Consider the following 20,688-nt stretch of genomic DNA (forward strand, 5'->3'; position numbering starts at 1 on the left):
TACTGAATTCATTGAGAAACTTGAAATACTAACCAGTAACTTTTGCAACCAAATTACAGGGGTAACTGAATTATCTGATAATAGCAATAAGGAATCATTTGTCACATTTGGCCCTTTATTTCTTTGGCATTCATAAATATCCAATAGACCATGTGTTAAATAGTAAATGGGTACAAAGGTTTGGTCAATTCAATTGGAGGTATCTGAAGTGACTTACTGATTTTTTTACAAGTTTATTTTTCCTTATTTTGAGAGAGAGAAAATGAGTGGGGGAGGGTCATGGAGAGAGGGAGACAGAATCCCAAGCCGTTTCCATGGTGTCAGCACAGAGCCCAATACAGGGCTTGAACTCACAAACCATGAGATGATGACCTGAGTCGAAATCAAGAGTTGGACGCTTGACTGACTGAGACACCCAGGCACCCCATATGACTTACTCCTTTTAGTCTTTGTCTAATTTTCAGGGAGGATCTGATATGATATTGCAAAAAAAGATTGAAAAGAATGATTCAGAACTAGGGTTATAAACAGCAAAGTGTGCTGGACCTGGTGTCCTTGGCCCTAAGGACAACATTATATTGTATTATGACATATTTTTTCTACTACTATTTTTTCTTAGTCTTTATATTGTTTTTTATATTTTTAAAATTTTAATTCCAATATAGCTGACATACAGTGTTCTATTAGTTTTAGGTGTGTAATATAGTGATTCAACTATTCCATACATAACTCAGTGCTCATCACAACAAGTGCACTTATTAATCCTCATCATCTATTTCACCTATTCCCTCACCTGCCTCCATTCTGGTAACCATCAGTTCTCTATAGTTAAGAGTGTATTTCTGGTTTTTCTCTCTCTCTCTTTCCTTTGCTCATTTGTTTTATTTCTTAAATTCCATATATGAGTGAAATCATATGGTATTTGTCTTTTGTGACTTATTTTGCTTAGCATTATACTCTCTAGCCCAATCCATGTCAAATGGCAAAATTGCAAATATTGCAAATGGCAAGACTGTATTCATTTTTATGGCTGAATAATGTTATATTATATTATATTTACATAAATTATATATATTTCACCTTTTCTTTATTCAATCATCTATCAATGGACACTTAGGATTCTTCCATATCTTAGCTATTGTAAATAATGGTGCTATAAACATAGGGGTGTATGTATCCCTTTGAATAAGTGTTTTTGTATTCTTTGGGTAAATACCCAGTAGTGCAAATAATGGATTGTAGGGTAGTTGTATTTTTAATGTTTTGAGGAATCTTCATACCATTTTCCATGTAGCAGGACCAGTTTGCATTCCCACCAACCGTGCATGAAGGATCCTTATCTCCACATCCTCACCAACACTTGTTTCTTGCGTTTTTTATTTTTGCCCTTCTGACACATGTGAGGTGATATTTCACTGCAGTTCTAATTTGCATTTCCCTGGTGATGAGTGTTGTTATCTTTCTTGTGTTTGTTGGCCGTCTGTATGTCTTCTATGGAGAAATGTCTGTTCATGTCTTCTGCCCATTTTTAATTGGATTATTTGTTTGTTGGGTGTTGAGTTTTAGAAGTTCTTTATAGATTTTGGGTACTAACCATTTATTGAATATGTCACATGCAAATAGCTTCTCCCATTCTGTAGGTTGCCTTTTAGTTTTGTTGACTATTTCCTTTGCTGTGTAGAAATTTTATTTATTTTGAGGTAGACTTAATAGTTTATCTTTCCTTTAATTTCCTTTGCCTCAGGAGACATATCTAGAGAAATGTTGCTATGGTCAACGTCAGAGACATTACTCCCTGTGTTCTCTTTTAGAATTTGTATTGTTTTGGACTTACAGTTAGGTGCTTAATCCATTTTGAGTTTATTTTTTTATATGTGTAAGAAAGTGGTCCAGGGGCGCTTGGGTGGCTCAATCAGTTGAATGTCTGACTCTTGATTTTAGTTTAGGTCAAGATCTCAGTGTTGTGGGATCAAGCCCCACATCAGGCTCTGGGATGAGCAGGGAGCCTACTTAAGATTCTTTCTCTCTCCCTCTGCCCCTCTCCCCCACTTATACTCTCTCTCTCAAAATAAATAAACAAACAAATAAATAAATAAATAAACAAATAAATAAATAAATAAATAAATAAAGTTGTCCAGTTTCATTCTTATGCATGTTACTGTCCAGTTTTACTAACACCCTTTGTTGAAGACTGTCTTTTCTTTCCTGCTTTCTCAAAAGTAATTGACCATGCAATTGTGATTTTATTTCTGGGTTTTCTATTCTGTTCTATTGATCTGTGTGTCTGTTTTTGTGCCAGTAGCATACTGTTTCATTTACTATAGCTTTGTAATAGAACTTGAAGTCTGGAATTGTGATACCTCCAGCTTTGCTTTTCTTTTTCAAGATAGCCTTGGCTATTTGAGGTCTTTTGTAGTTCCATATAAATTTTAGGAGTGTTTGTTCTAGTTCTGTGAAAAGATACTGTTTACACTTTGATAGGGATTGCATTAAGTATGTAGATTGTTTTGGGTAGTAGAGACATTTTAACAATATTTGTTCTTCCAATCCATGAGCATAAGATTTCTTTCCAATATTGTGTGTGTGTCATCTTCAATTTCTTTCCTTAATTTTTTTTTATATTCCTCTATGATTTACAGTTTTCAGAGTACAGGTCTTTCACCTCTTGGTTAAATTTATTCGTAGGTATTTTATTCTTCTTGGTGAAATTGTAAATGGGACTGTTTTCTTAATTTCTCTTTCTGCTGCTTCATAATTGATATATAGAAATGCAACAGATTTCTGCACATTGATTTTTTATCCACTGACTTCACTGATTTTATTTATCAGTTGTAATAGTTTTTTGGGGGAATCTTTTATGTTTTCTATATGTAGGATCATGTCATCGGCAAATAGTGAAAATTTGACCTCTTCCTTGATGATTTGGATGACTTTTATTTCTTTCTATTGTCTGATTGCTGTGGTTTGGACTTGTGGTACTATGTTGAATAAAAGTGGTGAGGATGGACATCCTCATCTTATTCTTTTTTTTTTTTTTACAAATAGTTTATTGTCAAATTAGTTTCCACATAACTCTCAGTGCTCATCCCCNGTGATGTCCCCTATGTTTTTTTCAAGCCCATTATTATTCTAAAATCTTGTTCAGTTATGCTGCTGATATCTGTTTTGAGCAGTTCATTAGCTGTCATTTCTTCTTNGGGACCATTTGGCGCGAGGGGACGTGGCGTGCAGATATTTGGCAAGTACGGTCTCTCTCTGCCCCGAGCGGAGGTTCCCCGACCTCAGCGGAGGTTTTTTCCCCCCCGAGCGGAGGTTTTTCTGTTTCGGACTCTTCTTTTCCCCTCTCACTCCCCGTAGAGGGTAGAGGGGGGTCGTCTCCCACCCTGGAGTCTCCGATCCTGGCCCGATTTTATCTTCCCCGGTTCGCACTCAGGTTAGAAGGCTCTTTCAGTGTATTCTGCGTCCTTTTTCTCCCAATCTCTCAGGTTTTGTAAGGTTTCCAATGGCTTCAGATCTTTTCCGTGTGAGGTATGGGCGCGAGTGCAAGTACGGAGCCCCTTACTTCTCCGCCATCTTGCCCCCTCCTCCATCCGCATCTTATTCTTAACCTCAGCAGGAAAGCTCTGAGGTTTCTCCCATTGGGTATGATGTTTGCAGTGTATTCACATATATGACCTTTATTATGTTGAAATATATTCCCACTAAACCTACTTTGTTGAGAGCTTTTGTAATGAATGGATGTTTTACTTTATCAAATGCTTTTTCTGCATCTATTGAAATGAGCATTTGGTTTTTATCCTTTCTGTTACTGATGTGATGTATCACGTTGATTGATTTGCAAACATTGAACCACCCTTGCATCCTTTGAGTAAATCTCACTTGATTGCTGTGAATGATTTTTTAAAAATATATTGTTGGCTTCAGTTTGCTAATATTTTGTTGAGGATTTTTGCATCTATGTTCATTAGAAATATTGGCCTGTAGTTCTCTTTTTTGTGATGTCTCTAGTTTTGGCTTTATACTGGTCTCACAGAATGAATTTGGAAGTTTTCCTCTTGTTTTTGGAATAGTTTGAAAGAATAGATATTAACTCTTCTTTAAATGTTTGGTAGAATTTTCCTGTGCAGTCATCTAGCCTTGAACTTTTGGCTGTTAGGATTTTTTTGATTATTGATTCAATATTCTTGCTGGTAATCAGTCTGTTCAAATTTTCTATTTCTTCCTGCTTCAGTATTGGTAAGTTATGTTTCTGAGAGTTTATCCATTTCTTCTAGGTTGTTCAGTTTGTTGGCATATATATTTTCATAATATCTTATAATTGTTTGTATTTCTGTGATGTTGGTATTTCTCCTTTTCATTTGTGATTTTGTTTCAGTTCTCTCTCTCTCTTGAAATAAATCTTGCTAGAAGTTTATCAATTTTGTTGATCTTTTCAATGAACCGCTTCTGATTTCACTGATATGTTCTATTGGGTTTTTTTAGTTTCTATATTTTATTTATGCTCTAATCTTTATTTTTGCCTTCCTTTTACTGACTTTAGGCTTCATTTGTTGTTCAGATATAAGGTTAAATTGTTTATTTGAGATTTTTCTTGCTTCTTGAGGTAGGCCTGTGTTGCTACAAACTTCTCTTGCAGAACTGCTGTTGCTGCATCCCAAAAGGTTTGGGCCATTATGTTTTCATTGTCATTTGTTTCCATGTACGTTTTTATTTCTTCTTTTATTTCCTGGTTGGCTGATTCATTGTTTATTAGCATGTTACTTAATCATGTATTTGTGGTCTTTCCAGATTCTTTCTTTGGATTGACTTCTAGTTTCACAGCGTTTTGGTCAGAAAAGATACATAGTATGACTTAGATCTTCTTGAATTTATTGAAGCTTCTTTTGTGATCTGTTCTGGAGAATGTCCCATATGCACTTGAAAATAATGTATATTCTGCTGGTTTTTAGGATGGAATGTTCTGAATCTATCTGTTAAATCCATCTGGTCCAGTATGTCATTCAAAGGCACTATTTCCCTGTTGGTTTTCTGTTTGGATGATCTGTTCATTGATGTACATGGGGTGTTAAAGACTCCTACTATTACCATATTATTATTGATTAGTTCCTTTATGTTTGTTATTAAGTGTTTTAGGTATTTGGGTGCTTTCATGTTGGATGCATAAATATTTACAATTGTTATATCTTCTTGTTGGAGTGTCCTCTTTATTACATAGTGTCCTTCCCTGTCTCTTGTTACAGTCTGTGTTTTAAAATCTATTTTTTCTGAGATAAGTATTGCTACTCTGACTTTCTTTTTACATCCATTTGGATGATAAGTGTTTTTCCATCCCCAGATCTCCAATCTACAGGAGTCATTTGGTCTGAAATGAGTCTCTTGTAGGCAGCATATGTATGTGTTTTGTTTTTTTAATCCAGTCTGTCACTGTATGTCTTTTGATTGGAGGAAGACTGAGTCCATTTACATTCAAAGTGATTGTTAAAAAAAGTTTTTTTTAATGTTTATTTATTTTTGAGAGAGACAGAGCACAAGTAGAGGAAAGGCAGAGAGAGAGAGGGTAACAGAATCTGAAGCAGGCTCCAGGTTCTGAGCTGTCAACACAGAGCCTTTTGTGGGGCTTGAACCCACGAACTGCAAGATCATGACCTGAGCCAAAGTAGGATGCTTAACTGATAGTCACCCAGATGCCCCCGAAGTAATTATTGATAGCTATGTATTTATTGCCATTTTGTTACTTGCTTTGTGTTTGTTTCTGTACTTTTTCTCAGATCCTTTCTTATCATTCTCTCTTTCTTGGTTTACTGTTTTTCTTTAGTGATATACTTGGATTCCTTTCCTTTATTCATATATATCTATTAGCAGCTTTTGATTTGTGGTTACCATTAGGTTTATATAACATACTTCTGCCTGTAGTAGTCTATATTAAGTAGATAGTTGCTTAAGTTTGAACAGGTTCTTTACTTCTCTCCCCCCAACAAATTTTATGTATTTGGTGTCATATTTCACATATTTTTGTTTTGTTTTGTGAATTCCTTGACTGATTGCTTTTTTTTTTTTTTTACATAAGTACTTATGTTTACTGTTTTTGTATTAGTCTCACTTTTGGTCTTTCCTTTCCACTCAAAGAGTCCCCGTTAATATTTCTTGAAGATTGGTTTATTAGTCAAGAACTCCTTTAGTTTTTCTTTGTCTCCTCTTCTGAATGACAGTCTTGTGGTGTATTCTTAGTTGCAGAATTTTCCCTTTCAGCACTTTGGATATATCATTCCACTCCCTTCTGGCCTACAAAGTTTTTGCTGAAAACCTGCTGATAGTCTTATGGGGCTTCCCTTGGTAAACTGTCTTCTTTTCTCTTGATGCTTTAAAAAATATTTTTACCACTATTTTTTGTCATTTTGATTACTTTGTGTCTTGGTATAGACTTCTTTGGTTGATTTTGTTGGGGGATCTTTGCCTTCTGGATCTAGATATCTATTTCCTTCTCAAGGTAGAGAAGTTTTCAGCTATTATTCCTTAAAATAATTTTTACCCCCTTTTCTGTCTCTTCTCCTTCTGAGATCTTTATAAAGAGAATATTATTACATTTTATGGTGTCATTGAGTTTCCCAAGTGTATTTTTGTTTTGCATAATTCTGTTTTTTTTATTTGTTCAGTTTGAGTACTTTCCATAGTATGTTCTAGTTCATTATTTCATTTGTCTGCTTCCAGCCTCCTATTTATTCCACTAAGTGTATTCTTAATTTCATTTATTGTGTTCTTCATCTCTGATCAGTTCTTTTTTTTTTTTTTTGTCTCTGTTTTAAGTGTCTCACTGATGTCCTCTTCTCTTTTCTCAAGTCCAGTGCATATCTTTATGATTATCATTTTAAATTCTCTGTTAGGCATATTATTTATATCAGTTTCACTTAGGTCTCTTGTGGTTTTGTCCTGTTCTTTCATTTGTGACATACTCTTTTGTCTCCTCATTTTGCCTAACTCTCTGTATCTGTTTCTCTGTGTTAGAAAGTCAGCCATGTCTCTTCCTCTGGAAAGTAGTGGGCACGAGGTGCACTTGTAAGTGGATGGCTGTGGTCTTCCTCCATCAGGACACACACCTGCTGTAGAGACCAGGCTGGCAGAGTCTGCTTTGCAGAGCTCAGGCTGGCAGGATGTGCAGTTTTAGTAAGGTGTATGTGTCCTCTGCAGGAGGCAAGAGTCACAGTGGCAGCAAGATTTGCATGGTGTTCTGGGTAAGGGGATCCATAGCACTGAGACTGAGGCAAATCTGGCTGGTGGGGGTATGGTTCGGGTGGGGGGTGGGCAGTGGAAGCAAGTTAGATTGTACGTGAATGAGTGCAAGCGCTGCACTGTTTCCTGCAGGTGGCTGTGTGTTTATGAGGGTTTGGGGGAGGAGAATTATGCCTGCCAGCTCCTTTGTTTCTGGAGAAGTCCCTGAAAGTCTGAGATTAGTAACTGACTCTTTCTCCTGTAACCCACTGGTGTCTTTCAAACTGCTGCTTCTAAACTGGTCTCTGTGGGCTGTTTTCTGTCTGTCTCTTTAAGGACAGGGACTCAGCTTCCTATTGACCCCTGGGTCTTCTCAGAGTGGAGTCTGCTGTTTTTGAAAGTTCCAGGCTTTAAGTCCCATTGGTTTTTAAGCACTGGTGAACAACCCCTCTGATTTTCAAAGCCAAATGTTATAGGGATTCTGCCCTCCTTTGCAGGCTCCCTGGTGTGATAGTTTGTTTCTCACGGAGCTCTGTGCCCACAGCTTCCTTCTTCCAGTGGTCAAACCCACAGGGTTTAGGTTCCCACCAAGTCTTTACCCTTCCCACCCTCTTCAATGTGGCCTCTTCTCATGCTTATGTTTTATTCAGTCTTGACTCATGGACTCAAACTAATAGTTCTCATAGCTTATAGGACTTCTCTGCTTGAATAGCTACCTCAAAATCTGTATGTGAAGAATTGAGTTCATTATCATCAGTCTAATACTCAAACTTGTTCCTAATTTCCTGACTTCCTCATCTCAGACTTCACCTTCTATCTGTCTACCCATTACCAAACTTAGTCACTCTGGAATCTTGCCTTTCTCCCATTTCCCCTATCCTAATGGTCAGCAAATCCTATAAATTCTAACACTAAATTGTCTCCCAACTCTGTACTGACCTATTCATTACTACTGATGTTTCCTTAGTTTAGGCTTTCCATGTGTATTCATACCTCAGTGCTTTTTCACACAATCCTTTGCCTGCCTATATGCACTTTTCTCCCTTGTCTGCCTGACAAACTCCTTACTTATTTCTAAAATCTCAGATTTTCTTTTCTGTAAAGCCTTCCCACTTACTTCCACTACCTTTGCTGCCCACCAGATTTAGTCACATCTTCCTCACTGATCCTATATATTTTGTAATATATTTTTATGTAATATTTACCAGCTTAAATTATAGACACTGCAGCCTTACAGTAATACATTTCTATAAAATTTAATAATTTTTAGTAACTCAGCCCCTGGGCATTGAATAAATATCTGTTGGATAAAGTAATGAGTTAATTAACAGAGCTGGCAAATTAGCAACTTGTTCATTCTTGAAAAGAAGAAAAAAGACACTAACAAAAGATTAGGGAAACATCTTTAGAGACTGAATTTTTAGACAGGAAACTAGTGAACTCTATGTCATGTTTCCATTATTTATTTTTCATTGGAGTAGAACATTGGAAAGATAGAGGAATCTCTGGAAAGGGAACTACTGACAATGCAGTTAGTGTTGGTGAAATGGACTTAGATACCTGGACCATGACTTAATATCCTAGAATGACAGGCTCTTGGCTAGGGTGACTTGCATATTGCAAAACTGGGAAGGACAAATGTGTTTTCCAGAGGTTAGCTGACCTGTTCAAGAGGGCTCTACATTGACAATGTAGAGAAAGCAAAACAAACTGTAAGATAAAGTCATGATGCTGATTTCATTGGAGAAGAACAGACAGGACATGGAAAGAAAAATAAGACTGAAGGAACTTCTCAGTGACTCACATGAGAAAATAATTAGGAGACTGGAAGTATTGCCTAAAATTAAACTACCACAACAAATGTAAAGCACAGGGGTTGTAAATAAAATGAATACACATTGCAACATGTACACACACATATAAGCTAAAGGGAAATACCATATTCAGTATTGCTGGAAATATTTTCATGAACTATTTATCTCATGTAACAAATAAATAAGAATGAAACATCAAACAGGAAGGAAGGTATACCAGTACTGTATGTTAAGAAGACATAACTCTAAGGAAATCCACCAAATATATACCTTACAAATGAATAAACGAGAAAGAAATGATGTTGAACTGAACTTAGAGAGGAAATAGATGATGTGTTCTGATACATTTTACAAAATTGGCACACAATCAAGATATAGTAGTAATGGGGACATAATCTGGCCATGGGCTAGAAGCTTTAGTCAGCTAAATACAGAGCCTGACAAGTTCTTGACCTGCTTTATGAAAATTTGGTCTCCCAAGAAGGTGAAAGAAAAGTTCAAAACACATCCTAGAAATGGCAAAACTAGTATGCTAATATTTTTTTATTTTTATAAAAGGATAAAGAAAAATGTATACAATTATGTGTTTGATATGTTTTTATATTCACTTAAAAAACTCTGCAAGAACACGGAAGGAACTGGTAGATAACACTGATTGCCTCTGGGAAGGGAGGCTTGTGGCTATGGAGCAGGGGTAGCAGAGATATTTTCAGCGTTTTACTTTAAAAATTTTGGACTAGGGAATTATATTGCTTGTTCCAAAAGATAAAATAATCAAAGATTTAAAAAAAGAAGGAGGAGAAGTAGAAGGAGGGTGGGGACAGGAAGAAATAAATCCAAAACCACACACGTGCTGGGTATCACACAGGGAAGGATCATTTTAACATATAATATAACATATTGCATAAGCCTTTATTAAGCCATTTGTACTGTATTGCGATAATATAGTATAAGTAGATCTCTTAAGCAACCTGCCAGATTACCCAGTGCATTCCTTTCTGTCTGGGAAATATAGTGATAGATAGATAGTGGTGGACTGAATGCTCCCAGCTGGGAGTCCCCCTCTCTTGTTTGCATGTCTCTGCCTTCCTCCCCTGGGGTGCGCACTTACCAAGAGTCAGTAGTGTTTGCATTCAAACCTGATTATGTTAATCACACTTGATATTTTAAAATGTGTAATTTAATTAAACATCAAACTGATGAAATATTCAGTGTGGAATGAAGGAGAGTTGTTTTTTGAAAATGTATCTGAATACTTTGGAAAGACTATAAAAATGAAATGCTAAAACAAGTGCTATCAGAATAGGTATGAGCAAGAGAACTGTGAAAGACTAGGGGAAAAAAATCACAAAAATCTAAATGGTTTTGGTACTCAGATACCTCTATAGTGTTGTAATATTCTTACTCTGTTTAAGCAAATTGAAACTAGAAATTATAGATCATGTGCTATGGCTATACAAGAAAGATCATGCAAAATCTCAGTAAACAATGGAAGAAAAGAACTTGACCTTATATCTAAGGTCTGGTGAGCGAGTATATATTTAAGGGTTTAAATGCTTCAGTTATTTGTTATGATTCTCCACTTTAATAGTGTGTGTGTGTGTGTGTGTGTGTGTGTGTGTGTAACCAACTGACCACAGACTTTATCCTGTGTTGCTTTAAGCATCTGTAAACTATAGAAGATGGACCATATCTTGTTCATCCTTGTAACCCCTATGCATTAAATGGATCCTAGAATATAGTAGATGGTCATTGAACATTTGTTGAATAATCAATATACCAACACAGTTGGAAGTAGCATATGTATTTTGCTGAGTCCTGAGAATGTGGAGCCACCACACTTGTCAACAAAACTTGAGAAGGGGAGAAAGAATATCCAGGTTAATAGAAGGAGCAGAAAATCTCATCTTTGGTCAGTGTAAGAGCTAGAATGTGAAGAAAATTTAGGGTCAAGACTAATAGAAAATGACAAAGAAGCAAGAGGAAAATAATCAGCATATTAGGAATTCCAAGCAAGAATAAGTTTATTTGAAATGTCATGGCCATGCCTGTTTCAACATTTCTCTCCTGAACTTCAAGATAAAATAGTCAGAATGATGTTACAAGGTAAGAAATTCTGGAAACTTAGGCTAGACCTAATTCTATAGGAGTTTGTTGACAAGGTGGGGTGAAAGATTTCTTGGGACAAAATAACTAAATCATTTTAGAGTTTGTGATAACCAGGGAGGGGAAACTTTATTTAGATACACACAGAGATGAGAACTTCCCAAAGTATGTTATATGGAATATAAGATTGTGATACATTATATGCTCTGTACTACACAGAGTATATTTTCATGTTTATTTGTCTTTTATTCTGTCTCCCTTTCTGAAGAGTAATCTCAATGAAAGAACTGGCTCTTCTGGCTTGTCTTGCTCAATGCTACAAGTCCACAGTTTTAAGTAGTGTACAGCACATATAGGTGCCTCAGAGATATTTTTTAAATGAAGGTTTGGTGAACAATATAGAGAGGCAGGAACCCGACAGCTCCAGAAACAGCAGGGCCAGAGCTCACAACAGAATTGCAGATAAAAGTCACTGTAAAACAGAAGGAGGCATCAGTTATCCAAACCACCATCAAATAGGGTGTTTTTATTTGTAAATTGAAAATGAATTGAGCTCTATTTAGCCTTCTACAAGGTACTGTGGTAGAGATGCAAGAATCAGGCATGGGAGCCTGGGAGACCAGTGGTGATGTTAGTAGAAACAGAGACCATCTCTCTTTATAGAAGGTGAAAAATGCTTATTACTTAATTTTTAGAAATTTGTGTCTGCTTTGGTTTATAGCAAAAAAAAAAAAGTTCATTAGCTGGTGAACACAGTTTCAATAATTTAAAAATAGAATTTATGAGACCATTTTATAGTAACTATAGGTGTTACTATATCATTCCTCTCTAAATCACTCAGATGAAAAGACAGAATCATTATGCAATCATCTAAGTATTCTTAATTAAAGAGATCATGTTCATATTATAATCTTTCTTAAAATGACTAAATTGTGAAACTGAAGGACAAAAGAACAAGAAAATATCATTGCATGCCTTTGCATATGTAATTCTGCAGAGAGCAATGGCCCTCAATTTGCTAGAATCACCTGAGAATTTTAAAGAACAGACTAATGACAAGCCACACCCCAGGCCAATTAACTCAATATCTGGGGGTGGGACTCTAGCATCAGAAGGTTTTAAATGTTCTCTGGGTAAGTCTCAGTGCTGAACAGCTGAGGACAATGAAACCACTGGATGTTTGGGAAGGGACGGAGAACAGAAGACTATCCACTTTGTATGAGTCAAAGTGAACTGTAGAGAGAACTTGGAACTGAAATTCACGCCCATGGTTTCACATCTGAATGCTCTAAATACGACATGCTTTATGGAATTCTAATTTATAATATTATACATTTTTTTCATTAAGGATTAAATGTACTGATCTGGAAGTTGGTTAAAGGAAATAAGCCCTTCAAAAAAATTTGAATTGTCCATTAGAGACAGAATATCATTATGCATTAGAAATGATTGCTGTATACCCAATTTTTTTATCTTTCTAAAACAAAAATTGTGAGATGCCGAAATAGTTTGTCAGGTGAGGTTGTGAAAATTATTTCTCTATAGATACTTGAAATTAAAGTCATGGTACAATTTTTTGAGATGTTTAAATTGAGTTCTGTCTAGTGAAAGGGAAACAGACCAGATGATTTAGAGAAATTATTTTCAAATCAGAGAGTTTCTTTATTTTACTTTTTAATCTATGATTCACTTGAGGACTCTTGAAGTCAGTTTGATGGTGTCTTTTGTTGCAACTACACGTTCCATTTTTAGAAAGATGGCCAACTGGCTAACAGGCTGCCCAGTGTGGGTGTGGACAGATGCCCATTCCTTGCCTGCTGTGACAGTGTGGCTAACTTCAAGTAAAGAGACACTCTGTTTCCTTATTAAGCTTTTCTCCTCTGTCATTCAGCTTTCACAACACCATTGTTAGTCCTCCAGGCCACTATTTTACTCCTTCTTTAGAGTGGACACTTAATTTTGTGCCACGAACTCACAATACCCCTACACTACAGATACTATTATTATATCTGCTTTCTGGATAAGGAAAGAGGGTGATGGGAATATAAGATAGTTTTCCTCAGTCACTCAGCTTTCAGGTGGTAAAGGCACCCCTTTTAAAAGATTTTAGGTCAGTTTAATTCAGAAGTTTAAACTCTTAATCTCATATTGCTCCTTCATCCTTTTACCATGGATGGATTCCCAGGTAATACTCTGGGCTGCTGCCCACTTGAATCAGATCCTGTTTACCCAGTCTGTAAAATGGAACACTTTTGTGCTTTCTTATTCCTCACAACATGGATCAGTTCTCATGGCCATGGATACTAGAACCAAGATATGTGGCATTTAGGGAAATCTCACCAAAGGAGAAAATGCGATAGATGGGTAGATCAGAACATGGCCATCCTTTGGCTTTACTCCAAGGGCCATTCCAATAGTAGTTTGGTCCCTTTAAGCAATAATCTCCTCTTATTCCTTGTGAAAGGATCACCTTCTATCTCATTAGGCTTTCCTTAATGTAATGGAGCTGAACACTTTTGGTAAGGTTTTTTTTCTTACAAGAATGCCTTAAGAACCTTATCCACAATCAGATCAGGTCTTCCCACAATTTTTATAACCAAATATTAAATATATACATGTATAATATGTATATATTAAATATATTTAAATATTATTAAATATATAATATAAAATATTTAATATAAATATATAAAATACATAACCAAATATTAAATATATGTATATTTAAAGGCAAGTGATGGCTATTACCATTGCTTCTATAAAAGTGTTATCGTTCCATGAAAAGGAGGTGGCTGGCTTTTATCCAGCACTACAAATGTTTCAAATTAGAGCCATCGATTTATTGAATGTCTTTACAGAATTTATCTTAAGAACCAAAGAGTCACCTACTCACAACTTGGTTAAACTGCCAGGAGAAACAAATGTCATGCTCCTTAAGGAAAGAAAGAAAGGAGAAATTGTTACTTGTGTTTTATGCTGACCAACCTCATAAATTTGTTCCCTAATAGCCTAAAGGTATACAGTGGTGCTTACTTAACGATATAAATTATCTGGAAGTGCAGAATATCTGGCTCTGTGAGTCATATTAGTCTCCAGTCCATCCTCAATTTGCGTCTGAAATGATACTATTCACTTCAATCACAGTAGATTTTGTCTGAGGAAGCTCATTTATGTGAAGATTTCTCTAAGGAATTTATTACCTGATACTAAAAATATTTTGGATAAATTATGAAGATGATCAATTATATGCAATTACAATACTGAGGGAAATACAAGTAAAACTTTGGATCAGGGTGCTAAATTTATTTTTATTATTGACAATTTTAAGAATTTGTTATAGGATACTTGACAGGTTCAGTTGCCTAAAATTAATTTTTTTTAGCAGTGATAAGCATGTTAGAATGCTGTTGTTGATTATTGTACATCTATCTTGGATCTTAAATCAGGGTATTAACTGATAATATAAGGATTTTATTGTAATTAAGGTATATGCTGTAAGTGGATTTCAGAAAGCGAGTATACTGAACAGTATTTTTTCCATGAATACCTTAGTAATAAAGGAATTTGAGAATAAGTAGAAAATTTACTGAGCCTCAAAATCTTACAAGTTTGGAAAGCAAGCAAGTGAATAAAATTTACAGATCTATTATCATATTAAATTATAAATTAGATAATACATAGAAAAGTTGACAAAATGTGTAAAGTACTATTGAAAAAATGTATAAATTACTAGTAGAAGATTTCTATAATAGAATGTATTTTATACTTTTTAAAAAAAATGTTTCATCACTGCATGTAAGATACTAGATTATGAAAAATATCAAGTCAATGCCATAAAATAAACATTTTGGACTCAACTGCACTAGCAACAGCTGCACAAACAAGTTGGTTGGTAGAGTATGTTGTTTAGGGACTCAAGTTGATGGAATGCAATTGGGAGTCGGCACAGTGGACATCTTATGGTCTGATCTGCCCTAGATTCCTTCTCTTTAGATATGCCGTACCTAATTTTGGGGGGAGATCATTCCTCCACTCGGAGTCCACACAGATCTAATCAAAGTGACTATAGTGATTAAAATAGTTGATGTCAGAGATGAGGTGTGTGATCTAGGTCAAGCCAAAGAGAATACATATCCACTTGGCCATGGACTTAGTTCAGATGTGGCTACATGACCCAAGCCAGGCCAGAGTTCATCCCAGGGCTTTAGAGCTGTCTAGAAAAATGTGCACTTTTGCAACAATGAGGTTGCCTGAATTTATTGGATGTAAAGACAAATGAAGCTAATGGTAGTCATTTTTAATGCTACACATAAAAAAAAATGCCTGAAAATAAACTCAAACCAAAGAGCTTAGACATGGAGAAAGACAGATGGCCTGACGAAATTAGACTACTTGGATTCTACTTGCTCCATCCAAAGCTAGTAAGCCCTTGAATCTCCCAGATATATGAACCACCATTTTTGTTTTTGCTTAACCTAACATTAACATGTTAGTTTAGGTTAGGTTTAGGTTTAGGTTTCTGTCCTTTGCAAATAAGGTATCTTATTAACACATTTAATTCAAATAGTGGTAGTAATAAGTAGTTAATTTGAAATACTAACAGAGAAATACAGTAATTAGGCAGATATTTGTAAAGAAAAAAGTTATACACCTCAAATAATGTGAAACAAGAATATATTTTTATTAGACCATTTCAAAATTTAGAATTATAGAATTTTAGAACTACAGAGATTTTTTATTCTTTTAACATTCTAATTTTAAATTTGTAAGTAGGTAAACTGAGGTCCAGAAAGAAACATCTAAAATATTCAATAGATATTGTTGACAAATGCTTCCATGTAATTATGTTAATGGACATAAACAATGGACTGCTGAAGGATTTTAAAAGGTTTAAAATTTTCAAAGCTAATTAACAGTATTCAGAATCAGATTAATGTTATTCTTCATGCAACTTAATCTAGCCAATAGAATAGCTATTACCACATAACTGAAAGAGGATGGGTCTATTAATTTAAATATAGTTAATTTCATGTCCTTAAAAGTGATTTCACTCTGTTCAATGAAGGAACATAGATAAAATTTACAAACAGACATGAATCCAAAAGCATGAATCAATTTATTTCATATTAAAATATTAATTTAGTTTTTTTACTCTCTGAAGGAACCTGTCCTATTGAAATGGGACTTTGGTTAAAATTATAAATTGACATCATCTCAACTTTAATCTCTGAGCAGCTATCAGTACTTGCATGTTACCAAAGTTAGTCAAGTAATTAGGAAAAAATGATAAAATCCATTGTTTGGCATCATGGAGCCCAAACAGCTGGCTGACTTAGATAAAGATTTCACTCTCCCATAAACAGACTTGTGACATGCTGGCATCACAGCAGGGGATTTGGGGACACTGGACTTGTCTTTAGAATTACACTTGGGAAAAACAAAGAACAGGTAATCTGTATTTTGAAATATGTTTTGTTATTTATTTCAGCCATTTACTAATCTATAATTGTGAATTATAAATTGTGAATCTGGATGGTGGAATTATGGGTTGGATTTTTTATGGGAAGGTTTGGAATGTTTTAAAACAGAAAAGGAAACTATTAGTCCTGTAATTGAAAAACAACAAAACACAATGGAAACATTTCACACCATATGGAGATAATATATAAATAACAAGAAGATTGTGTTAATTTATTATCAGTATAAAACATAGGGCACATTTCCTACTCTTTATCTTTTGTGAAAAGTATTCATAATAAAAAAAGTTAAGCCAGTCGTTAGCTTTAATTACTAAAGGTAATAGGATATAGCAAATATGCTCTCCTGAAAAATAAGGCTATCAAATCTCATTTAAATAATCATGTTAAAGCTCAAAACTTGGAAAAAACAAAACAATAAGGGAATGAATATTGACCAGAAGTAAAGATAAATAGACTAAATGAAAATGACTAGAGTCACTCATATTCATGTTGGAGATTCCATGGTTAGCAGAGTATCATTAGTACATAGACCAGTGACTTCAGCTAATGTAATTATTTGGCAAATGACTGACCACTTTCTGTGTTGTTAAAGATTCATTAAAATTTTGATCAGTCAATTACATGGTAATTATACAGAAACTGATCCGAGAAGAGCTATTACTAATAAGCACTGAGAACATTTAAAAATACAAATGGAAGCAGGTATGATTATTCATACAATGTTGATAGTATTTCCTCTGTTCAAAGAGTCAGAGAATTAACAAAATAAATGAAAATTCTCAGAAATTATGTGGAAGCGAACATGAAAGCTAGCTTAAATACTAACGTGTTGCTGTGTAAGGGGTGCCAGGCTAAAGAAGATCTTTCACTGCTGTGTGGTAGCCATTGGTCCCTCAGATACAGGCCTTGTTAAACAACTTGCTTCAGGTCACATCCTTCCTTAAAAAAAAAATTCAAATAATATATGAGTAAAAAAGATTCAAATGAAAATACTCCTTAACTCATGTATGGTTCTTCTCAATGATTCTTCAAGGCCCACATCAAGGCCAGGACTCTGATATGGGCATCTAGTATGTAAAATTAAAAAGCCATTGAGAGTGAGTACCTTACATTTTGTGCTCTAGGCACCTCACTCACTTCCCCGTATCCTGGTCCTTATACATATTGCAAATGTAGATATATTACTTATACAAATTTACTTATAATTTAAAATCCAAATGGGATCATACTGTACATGTGTAACTTGCTTGATTCACTCAACAATATATGGCAAGCATTTTTCCTTATTATTATATATATACCTATGTCATTCTTTCAAGTATATGCCTGATGTGTTATAATATGTTTATTAAATCCTCCCCGGTTGATGGGCACTTACATTATTTCCAATTTTTGAGTACTACTAATAATACTGCAATTTTATACAGACATTTTTGTGCACTTGTACATTTCAGTAGGATAGATTATTTTCAATAGTGTAATTGTACATTCAACAAATATTCACATTTTAAAGGCTGATAGATACTGATAACTTTACTTCTAAACTACAGCCACATCAATTCAAACTTTCTGAGATGACAGAAGTGTTCTCTATCTGTGTCATCCAGTATGGTAGCCACTAACAACAGTATGAGACCATGAAATACTTCAAATGTTGTTGAGACAGAGGAATTGAATTTTAATTTTATTTCATTTGAAATCTAAATTTTTAAATTAATTATCTTTGATTTCCTTTGCTTATGTCTATTGGCTAAGGCCTCTATAAAAGTATTACATAATACTTATAAATAAGTCCTATAAATAAGTGGATTTCTTGTTCTGAGCTTCAATCAGAATGCTTTGTGTCTCACCATATGTTTGACATTTGTTGTTAGTTTTGATAGATTATCTTTTCTTAAATGTTTATTTATTTTTGAGAGAGAGAGAGAGAGAGAGAGATTGAGACAAAGCATGAGGTGGATGCAGCAGGGAGAGGGGGAGACCCAGAATCCCAAGCAGGTTCCAGGCTCTGAGATGTCAGCAAAGAGCCTCACATGGGGCTCTAATTCACAAGCTATGAGATCATGATCTGAGCTGAAGTCAGATGCTTCACCAACTGAGCCACCCAGGCACCCCTAGATTATCTTTTTTTTAAAACTTACTTATTTTTGAAAGAGAGAGAGAGAGAGAGAGAGAGAGGATCTTAAGCAATCTCTATGCTCAGTGAGGAGCTCAACACAATGGTGGGGATTGATCCCATGACTGTGAGACCATGACCTGAGCAGAAACCAAGAGTCAGATACTTAACTGACTGAGCCACCCAGACAGCCCTCTGATAGATTATCAAGGAAACAGACCTTGCTAGTGGACTGACTCAAAATCCATTCTGTGGCCTCTCATTATTGATGCTGGAGAGCCTGTTACTCCTGTTAGGGGAAGTCTGCTAGTGTCTTAAAAGACAAATAACTTGAATCTTCTTAAGGGATAGGTGTGTGTTCATATGTGAGTGCAGAACTTGTTGGCAATTCTCCATTCCCTACATCTAGTCTTGATGTGTGGAGCTGTGGCAGCCATTCTAATCATAAGCAACCAGCATGAGAATGAAGAGCTGACAGCTAAGTTGGTCAGAACACAAGGCTGGAATGAGCCTGAGTCCTAGGTTATATTTTTGGCTCACTGACCCAGTTCTGAGACTGTCTGCTTCTGAAATTATTTTAAAATAAACACAAAATGTTTTTGTAGCTTAAACCACCATTCCTGGATTTTTCTGTTACTTTCTACCAGAAGCATTCTTTTTTTTCCCTTAAATAGTTTATCCAAACATCTTGAACTTTTTTTTTTATACAAATAGTTTATTGCCAAGTTGGTTTCCATATAACACCCAGTTACCAGAAGCGTTCTTAACTGATACCTCACATTAAGAATTTTTTTCTATTTCTGGATTTATGAATATTAAGTAGTATTTTAGAATTTTTTCTAGAATAGAATTTTTAAAATTTCTGGTTATGAATATTAAATAGCATTTTAATATTCACAAACAAGAAATGATTATAATTGGTCACATATTTTTTCAAAAATAACTTTTCAAATAGCATCAAATACTTAAATAATGCCTAATATATGGAAGGTACTTGATTTAAATGTTTATATTTATTAACTAATTTAATTTTTACAATAACACTGTGGGGTAGATACTATTATTATCCATATTTAAAGATGAGAAAATTGAGAAAGAGAGGTTAGGTAAGTTGCCTAAGGTTACACAGCTAGTAGGTGACAAAGCCAGGATGTGAACCCATTACAGTTTAGCTCCAGAGTCCTGGATTCTATTTTGCCTCTCATATTAAAAAAATGATGCATGGACTACAAAATGTCTTTCTGGGTGGCTCAGTAAGTTAAGCGTACGACTTCCACTCAGGTCATGATCTCACGGTTCGTGGGTTTGAGCCCCGCATCGGGCTCTGTTCTAATAGCTAGCTCAGAGCCTGGAACCGGTCTTTGGATTCTGTATCTCCCTCCCTCTCTCTCTGACCCTCCCCTGCTCACGCTGTCTCTCTCTGACTCTCAAAAATAAATAAAAAACATTAAAAAAAAACCCAAAAAAACCAAAATGTCTTTCTCAGTTCTGTCATTATCAGTTGTCTTTATTGTAGGAATGGCCAACAGAGCTATTTAATGAAGTTAATGGCAAATGAATATGAATTAAGTATTTTAACATGACACTTACATAATTCACAGTAAAAAGAGTACCAATAAAATTCAATGGATTAAGCATCAAAGCAAATATTAGTTTTTCTTACTCAGTTTCTTTTCTTAAATTAAGTTTGACTGAACACTTATTTCTTAGACTTCTTTTTTCTTCCTGAGACTCAAGAGAACAATATTCTTTTCTTATTCTGCCTAAAGCTAGAATTATAATAGATGAATTAAAACAATTTTTCCTATTTCTTTAACATGTCCTGACTTCTTCTTTTTCCTACTCTCCTTTTTTCATCAAGGGCAGTGATGCTTTTGTTCTCTGTCATCCAGGAAAGTAGCATAGAAACAAACAAAAAAAGAGAGCAGGAACTTAATACTCCCACCTTCTCCTGGGTTTTTATGCT

The sequence above is a fragment of the Crocuta crocuta genome, unplaced genomic scaffold (assembly GCF_008692635.1).
Source record: "Crocuta crocuta isolate KB4526 unplaced genomic scaffold, BGI_CrCroc_1.0 scaffold176, whole genome shotgun sequence".
Taxonomy (NCBI): Eukaryota; Metazoa; Chordata; class Mammalia; order Carnivora; family Hyaenidae; genus Crocuta; species Crocuta crocuta.